Source organism: Malurus melanocephalus, unplaced genomic scaffold (assembly GCF_030028575.1).
Source record: "Malurus melanocephalus ecotype Western Australia unplaced genomic scaffold, MMel_1.1 scaffold_149, whole genome shotgun sequence".
NCBI lineage: Eukaryota > Metazoa > Chordata > Aves > Passeriformes > Maluridae > Malurus > Malurus melanocephalus.
Window position 1 is genome coordinate 179,800 of NW_026623381.1, and position 8,865 is coordinate 188,664.

The following is an 8,865-nucleotide window of genomic DNA, read 5'->3' on the forward strand; positions in this document are numbered from 1 at the left end:
ACAGCAGTGCCCCCAGCCCTCCCCACCATCCCAAACCCCAAGGATTGCTCTCAGCTCTCAGTCCAGGCTGGGTGTCCTCTGGGATGGCTGTGGAAAAGCTGCTCCTGGCAGAGCTGGGATCATTTATCCAACCCCAAAACCCTGCACCCTGGGGTTTTGGAGGGGTCATCACCCCCTGACTGAGCCCGACCCCACAGCCAAGCCACCCAAAGGACCTGGGCAAGAGCAGCTTGGGCAGATTTGAGTCCTGAGAGGTGCTGATCTGCCCCAAACCCACTGCAGCAGCCCCAGCTGTGTCAACACTCCCTGATTTATTTATACATTGATTTTTCCCGATTTTTTTTCCAGCAGCAGAACCGCTCCCTTGCTGTTTTACACCCCAAACCCACTCAGTCACGTTCAAAGCAACGCAAGACCGAATTCCAAACTTTTACACATTTTTTYCCCCCCCTTCTCCCGCTGTCTGGCTTCGTTTTTCATCAATGTTTTCACACAACACTGCCAACATCGCATTATGAAGCAAACGCGTGGCTGTCTCAGCCAGATGTCTGCATTCCAGCACTTTCATTGGCAGCCAGCAGCTCCTCCTGGCTCGGGAAAAACACTGCCCACCCTGCTGGAATGGGATGCGGGGATGGAGCAGGTGCCGCCGCCCAGGGGAGGAGGATGCTGCGATCCCTCCCGGCTCTCCCCTGCCTTCCCTCGGGCAGGATTTTTTTCCCTGGCAGATGGCAGTGGGCTGCAGCGTTGTTTGATTGCCACCTCTCCCTGGCAGTCTCAGCATCTCCCGTTCCACCGGGGCCCAGGAGCTGTTTGTGGAGGGGWTGGATGTGGGAGTGGGATGTGGTTACCAGGAGATTTTCTATCAGGGATTATGCAAGGGAGGGTGGARTGTCCGAGGTGCTGAGGGGGGCTGGGGGTCAGAGCAGGGTCCTGTCCTGTCCTGCAGTGTCCGAGCTCAGAGCTGGGAGTGATGCCTCAGGATTTTTAGTTTCTGCATTTTCATGTATCTGTATTCTTATATTTCTCTAAAACTATCATTCTTCCATCTTTAGACAAAACAATTCCTCTCTGAGCCTGAATCCAAGGACACCTCGCTGCCTCAGAGCCCCAAAATATGGAAACAATGGAGAATTGGGGGGAGGAAGTTTGGGGTGGTGACATCATCACCTGTAAAGATCATTGGAGAATTAACAGACCCAACATGTTAATAACACAGAACTTGTAAAAGGTGAAGATCTCGTGACTCAGGGTGCATTTTGGGTGTAGCCTCAGGAGGAGGCTTTGTCTGCCCTAATGTACCAGCAGGACTGTTAGGCCTGGATTAAAGTTGTCTTTTTTCATTCTTTTAAGTTTATCTGACCTCTGTTTCAGATCAGTCCGATTGATAAGGCATCAGGTGGGTGCTCACAGAGAGGTTACAGAGCCTCTGTCACCTGCCTAAAATGGGCTATGTAGGGTAAAAWCTCCACAGGAACTCACAGAGTGTTTTATGACATAAAAAAACCGAAGGGATAACGTGACCAGATGCTTTGTAAGAGACTCTGGATTAATCAGTGAACAACAGAATGATTAAACTGATTAGATACTGAAAGACAACAGAGATTAATTTCAGCACTTCATTAGGATAGCTCACATCTTGCCCTCCATCGCTGYTTCCCTTCCCGAGTTTGTCCACATGTGTTTCCAGGGAGCGTCCTTCAGGGAGGAGGGAGGTGTGAGATCTGCCAATGTTTATTTTAACAGCTCCTTTTTTAGGGCTCTGCTGTGAACATGCTCCTCCTGTTGAACGGGCTTGTTGCTATGGGATGAAGAGCTCCCAGTTCCCCAGTTCTGCACTTTTTCTCCCCTTCAGTCACACTCAGTTCCTCGCTGAAGGACATCTCTGGGTGTGTTCCCAACGAGTGTCCCTCCTTTTTTTATTTGTGCTTCCAGGGAATTAAGGATCCTTAATTTGGACCCTCATGGACCRTAATTTGGTGGCCTCATGGAGTTTCTGCTCACCTGGGCTGAGGTTGGATGGGGTTTGGAGCCTTCTGGGCTGGGGAAAGGTCCCCAGGGGGGAAGGAAATGAGATTTAGGGTCCATTCCAACCAAAATCAGGTTGGGATTTTATGAAACCAAACCGTGCAGAGCCTCAGCACTTCCTGCAGAGCTCAGGGCGGGTGTTTGACCTGGCAGAGCACCTGCTACACCCACCCCAGTATCACTGAAAATCAGGAAAAAAATAAAAACCCTCTAACACTATATTTGAAGTGATAGAGAATCAGGCATTACTTTATTTACTGGCCAGGATGTGCCAAGGAAAATATTCCAAACATGCACAGGTTTGGAAACTTTTACCAGTTTTTCCTCCAAACTTTATCTAGTCCAAACTCACAGGGATGTATCGTTTCAAAGTCCATTGGTTCAGAGTTGAGCAAGTATTGAGTTTCCTGATGGACCCGAATTTCTTCACCTCTGATGTTAATTAGATTTTCATTCCTTGATTTTCTTTCTCAGTCTTTTTYTGGGACTGGATGTCTCCAACTTTGCCAGAGGGATCTGGGATAGGTGTTTGTAGATGACCACAGATGTTCTGTTGATGCCATTTAATTTTTGGGGATCTTTTGGGCTACTCCCAGTCTGTTGATATGTCAAGCCCATCTCCATAGAATAATGCTTCATCTCCTAAAAAAAAACCACCAAACAATAAAAACCTTAAAAAGAATTCCCTTCCCCAAAGCAAGGTCGAACTAAGCCTAACTAGAGAAATAAACATTAAAATTGAAAAATATAAACATTMTTTCCAACATCAGCACCCAGCAGATGGCAAGGCCGCTATCAACCCTTTATTACTGAAACCACAAAGTACCTCAGAGCGTGGCTGTGCCCTGCCAGGGCTGGTGGCCCGTGTCCAGCAGAGCAGCAGGCTGTGCAGTGAGCAGTGTTCCAGCTCCTCACACAGTCCATTAGCCACCAGCACCCCCAGGACAYGGTCCTGCTGACCCCTGGCTGGCAGTGCCAGGGCTCGCTGCCCTTCTGCAGGTTCCCTCTCCCATCTGCTCCAGCTGCCCGGGGTTATTTTTGAAAGGTTTTCCGGCTCTTTATCCCGGCTTTGTGTGTGCCCTGGGGCAGTGCCGAGCCCGGGGATGCGGGAGGAGCAGGATGGGAGCACCGGGCAGTGGCTGCATCCCTCCTTTATCCTCTCTGGATGCCATGGGACTGTGGCCATCCCTTCCAAAAGCTTTGGGGATCACTTTGAGGAGTTTTCAGCACATCCCTTAACCCCTCTCCAGGTCAGCAGAGCCGCTGCTGCTCCATTCTCTGCAGATTTTAGGAAGAGCTCATCCCTGGGCTCACCAGGCAGCCACTCACCCCCTAAAATTTTTGGTCCCCTGGGTAAATCTGGCCATGGACCCACCCGTGTTTGGCAGGAGAGCCCAAATTCCCTCCYGTGTTTGTAGCTGCGCTCCTCCAGTGTGATCCATTGAAGATAATCCATGCCCACCTGGCTTTTATTTATTCCTGCAATCTGCTGGAACAGGGGGTCTCAGGACCTGTCAGCTGCCAGCAGCACGTCCAAGGTAAATTAATATAAAGAGGGATRTGTACATTTGTTTTTACAGTGCTGTAAAAGTGCAGTTATTAAGGGAAATCAGCCTCTAATTGCCCTCTTAATGATTCCAACTCCTCTGCACTCACTCAGAGCCATCTCTATTGTATCAGGTATAAAAAGAGTGGCTTCACTGACATGGTTTATGACTTTATTAAAACCAAGGATTTCATATTAATAACGATCAGCTCCTCGGTTATATTTCCCCAGTGAAGGAAAAGTGTGTATTGGTGTGGGTCCAAGGCAATTTGTAAACACAAAGTATTAAAAGGCTCAACAATTCTAAAAAAGTTTTAATTGGAAACTCAACAAATTGCTCCGCCGGTTCTTAACGCTCCAATATGGAGCTCTCCGATAATGAGGAGCTAATTAAGGGGCCAGGATTCAGGTTTTTATGATAACTGTCTCCATATGGGCTCAGCTCTTGGAGCTTGCAGAACTAATGAAGGTCAGGGAAGTAACAGCAAAGGAAGAAAGGGAAATTTTTAGCTCTYGGAGTTGTGATGATGCTAAGCAACAGCCAGGGTTCCTGCCTGGCTTCTGGGCCAGGTGCTGAGTGAGCTTCATTTAATTCCTGGGACAGGTTGGGGTGGTGTTCCTGCAGCTCTGAGCTGCATCTCACACCCAGAGCTGCATTTCACAGCCCAAAACTGGGCATTTCACAGCCCAGAGCTGCATTTCACAGCCCAAAGCTGCATCTCACAGCCCAGAGATGCATCTCACAGCCCAAAACTGGGCATTTCACAGCCCAAAGCTGCATTTCATAGCCCAAAGCTGCATCTCACAGCCCAGAGCTGCATCTCACAGTCCAAAGTTGCATCTCACAGTCCAAAGTTGCATCTCACAGCCCAGAGTGCATCTCACAGCCCAAAGCTGCATTCCATAGCCCAAAACTGCATCTCACAGCCCAAAGCTGCATTCCATAGCCCAGAGTGCATCTCACAGCCCAGAGCTGCATTTCATAGCCCAGAGTGCATCTCACAGCCCAGAGCTGGGCAGGATTCCCTAGGATGGGCCATGGCTTGGAGAAATGCAGGGATGAGAACAAATCCCATCCCTTCATGCCAAGGCGGGTGTGATCCTGGTCCCTCTGAGCTGAGGGATGAAGGACAACTGTGGGGTGACAGGAAATTAAATCATGGAATGGTTTAGGTTGGAAGGGACCACAAAAATCATCCAGGCCATGGCAGAGACACCTTCCCCTGTCCCAGACTGCTCCAAGCCTTGTCCAACCTGGCCTTGGACACCTCCAGGGATGGGACAGCCACAGCTTCTCTGTGCCAGGGCCTCTCCACCATCCCAGGAAGGATTTCTCCCCAATATCTCATGTAAATYGTTCCTATTTCAGTCAAAAGCCATTCTCCTTGCTCTGTCACTTAAGGCTGATGTAAAAATCCCCTCTCCATCACATCTGCCCCAGCTGTGGAGCTGGGACTCAGCTGCTGGGGCTGGGAGTGGGGTGTGGGCTCTGCACCCAGCCCTCCCAAACCCCTGCAGCGCTGTTTTCCAAACATTAACAACCCACAAACACACACAGAACCACGGTCAGACTGCTCCTCTGAAGCAGCTCACCCAGCCCCAGGACTAAATTTGGACCAACAAGCCTCGTGCATCAAATAATTAAGTCATGGGCTATAGAAAGCAATCCTCTGGGACTTTCTTGCCTTTGAGTGGCTCATCCCYTTCCAATCCAATCCATACCATGAAGTGCACGGCCATATGGCATCCKTTTATAGAATATTGCACTAGAGGCAAACAGGATGGAGTCGTACCCCTTGGAGCACCGCTCCCACCTCATTAATTTTGGGGACACGTTACAGGAGCTGCTCCGGCCCCGCTGCCTTCAAGGACACCCTGTGCTGCCGAACCTTTGTCTTAAATGAATTGTGCTGGGAAAATTAGAATCTAAATGTGGCCGTGCCCTAAAGCAAACAGCACTGTTTTGCCTCTCTGTAATTCGATTTATTTTTTTTTTTGCGGATCGATGTTTGGAGGCAGGCGTGTTCTTTTTGTCCTCAGCTCCCATTCCAGTGGCTGTGCTGGGCTGTGTGGGGTTTGGCATGGGGTGGTGTTGGTGTGCCAGGGTGCCAGAGTGGGTTTYAGTGTTTYCCTGCCATGTSCWGTGCTCTGYCTGGAATCTCTCCCCAAAACCAGGYGCTTTGGCTGGGATAAASTCTGTGARCACCTGCAGAGGTTTCAGAGAGGAACCATCTGGTGCTTGGGGCCACCAGAGCAGCTCCTAGGACAGAGGACACAAAGCCTGCTGCTGGGACAATAAACCACACCACAAAGCCATGTGGTCCAGCCAAGGATTTCTGTTCCTTTTTCCACCCTGAAGCCCTGGAGGAGCTGGGCAGGAGCGGCTCCAGCTCAAAGCCAAGCCTGGTCAGCATCAGTGATTGCAGCATCCCTGGGCCCAGCTCTAACCCTGCAACAACAGGGTTCTGCCCCTAAATGGGTTCACACTGCAGAAATGCACTAATGAAACAGGAACAGCTGCAGGTGCCTCCCTGTTTTTGGGCTGAACAGGTTTCTGCTGCACATCGAGGATCAATACCGCTGCCAATTACACTGCGGGTCTCCAGCCCCGCTTTTTGAGCTTCTTGGAGTGAAAACCACTGCTAAATAACGAAGTTCTCCACAAACCTGGCAGTCCAGAGTGCTGGAATCACAGAGTGCAGCAGAGGAAGGARTCCTCAGAGAGCTGTCCCCATTCTGCATCCAGCCAGGGCTTYGCTGAGAGCGGCAGCGCTGACACGGGGCAGCCTCTCAGCCCTGGAACCCTTCACGAGGAGGATTGCTCGGTGCTTGTGGTTTAATCCAGCTCACACAAACCACATTRCACTGGTTTGTTTGATTTTTTTTYTTTYTTTCTTCCCTTCCCCTCCTCCTGTTGAAGAGCCCAGCAGGGAACTGCTGCAAAGGCCGGGAGGTTGAACTCCATCTGTGCAGTTTGCAGCAGACACYGAGTGCTGATATTCAATTTCCTGACCCTGGTGATCCGTGCTCCTTCCCAGGGCCCTAAAACATCCATCTGCTGGGTCCAAAGGCTGAGCCTCATTAGGCCACTTGGCTGAAAAAATTGTCATTCCTGGTGGTGCTGAATATGGTCACTTCTGTGGGGGAAGAGGAAATGAGGGTCTGGTGCCACCCCAGTGAGCTCCCTGCAGCTGGCACAGGGASCAGTGCCCCAGCTGCCCTCGAGATTCAGCTCAAAGGGCTCCCTGGAGGGGTAGGAAAGGTGCTGTCCCTTCATCTGGAGTGGGAATTGCTAAATGTTGTTCTTCTGGGGGTGCAGGGGAGAGATGGGACCCCAAATCTCATACCACATAGAGATAGGACCCCAAATCTCACACCAGATAGAGATGGGACCTCAAATCTCTTACCAGGGAGAGATAAGACCCTAAATCTCTCACCAGGCGGAAATGGGACCTCACATCTCACAGCAAAGAGAGATGAGACCCCACAATTCACACCAGAGGGACATGAGATCCCAGACCTCACAGAGAGAGAGATGGGACCCTGAATCTCACACCAGGGAGAGATTGGACCCCAAATTTTACACCAGGGAGAGATGAGACCCCAAATCTCACACCAGAGTGGGATGAACACCCTGCAACCCTGTGAAGGCCCTGCTTTGGTACATCAGGAGGGCTGATAGTGCTGGGTGCCCTGACCCCAGCAGTGACAGCCACTCTTTAAAATGAATTAAATGAAGGAGATTTTTACCTGCATAGGCCCGTAGCAAACTCAGGATTGGGAGAACTCCAAGCTTCCAAGAAGGAATGGGATCCAGTTGCACTCAGCAGTCCCAAGCAGGGTCTCCAGCTCCAGGGAAGGTGACAGATGATGAGGTTTCCTCCTGTTGTGGCACCAACACCAGACACCATCAGTCCCTGTGGGGTGGCCGGACCTCTGCCCACAGCAGGACCAGCCACAGGATTGTAGCAGCACCTCTCCAGAAGGAAATGAGAAGGGAATCCCTACAGAGCAGACAGCCCCCGGCCCCAGGAAATATTCCCTGGAACAAAACTCAGGATGGTTGCTCAGCATTCATCCAGAAAAACCAAACCCCACAAAAATTCCTGTTCGCCCTCCCCTGCGCTCGCTCGCTCACACAGAGAAGACAACAAAGAAAGCAGGGAAGTCTCCTAATAGTTTTATTGTTCCTTAGATAACTGTGGATAGTACAAAGTTTTCCTCTTAAAAAAAAAAAAATTAATTACCTTCACACTTCCATAAACAAAGCTTCCCGTGGGAATCTGCCGCCACAGAATCTCCACGGAAGCGATTTCCAACCACCATAATGCTATGTAGATAGTATAACAGTAAGAGAATATCCTTGTAATCATCAACATGAAATTGGTTACCTGTGTATAAGGGTGAACACTGATCCCTTTTTTTATTTTATTGTATTTTTTTTTTGCCTTTTTAGAAACGGAAAAAAAAAAACCCCAAACCCCATCGTTTATTAAATCCAAACTACATCATCGCATTTACAACATTCATTGCATAAACTGGACATACAAAGTTTCGCCACCTCTGGTAAATAACAGACATACATTATACAATATAGTTGCTGAATACATAAGTTCAAACAATATGGGTACAACAACTTTGTTCATAATACATACTTTAAACCATCGTGTTTAATAAGTTACTAAGACACAGATCCATGAGCTACTTCGGGTCTCAGCACAGTTAATCTAAGTGACAAGAACACGGTTGAGAGAGAGAGAGAGAGAGAAAGAGAGACAGTAGCTGCGATGGAAGGCGAAGGGAACTAACCTGTGCTAGGTCTGGAGACAGCCAGAGCTCCTGACGGGTCGGCTTTTTTTTTTGGGAACGCGCCTCCCGCATCCATCACAGCTGCCCGCCGCRCCGGGGGAATGTCCATGCAACCCACACACGGAGGGGAGCCAGGCTCCCCAGGAGGAGGAACTTCCAACAGTCATTGCCTTGCTGCTTGAGGATGTACTCTAGGTTTGCTATCGGAACGGAAATGAAATAAAACCCCGAACTGAAGTGGTTCTTGGGAGTGCAGTTCCAGCTGCAAGTACATGGTTGCTCGTGAGTCTATAACACAGGGCCAGACTTCTAGAAATGTAGAGGTAATGCTGATCTGTCAGGTTTATGCTGAATAATCCTCCATGATGTTGGTCTTAATTTTGGCAGCTGTTTATATATTTACTTATTTAAAGTATGTTTCCTTATTAGCGTTTTTTTTAATTAGTTTCTCCCTTTTTTCCCTTTTAAATTTATTTTTTTTT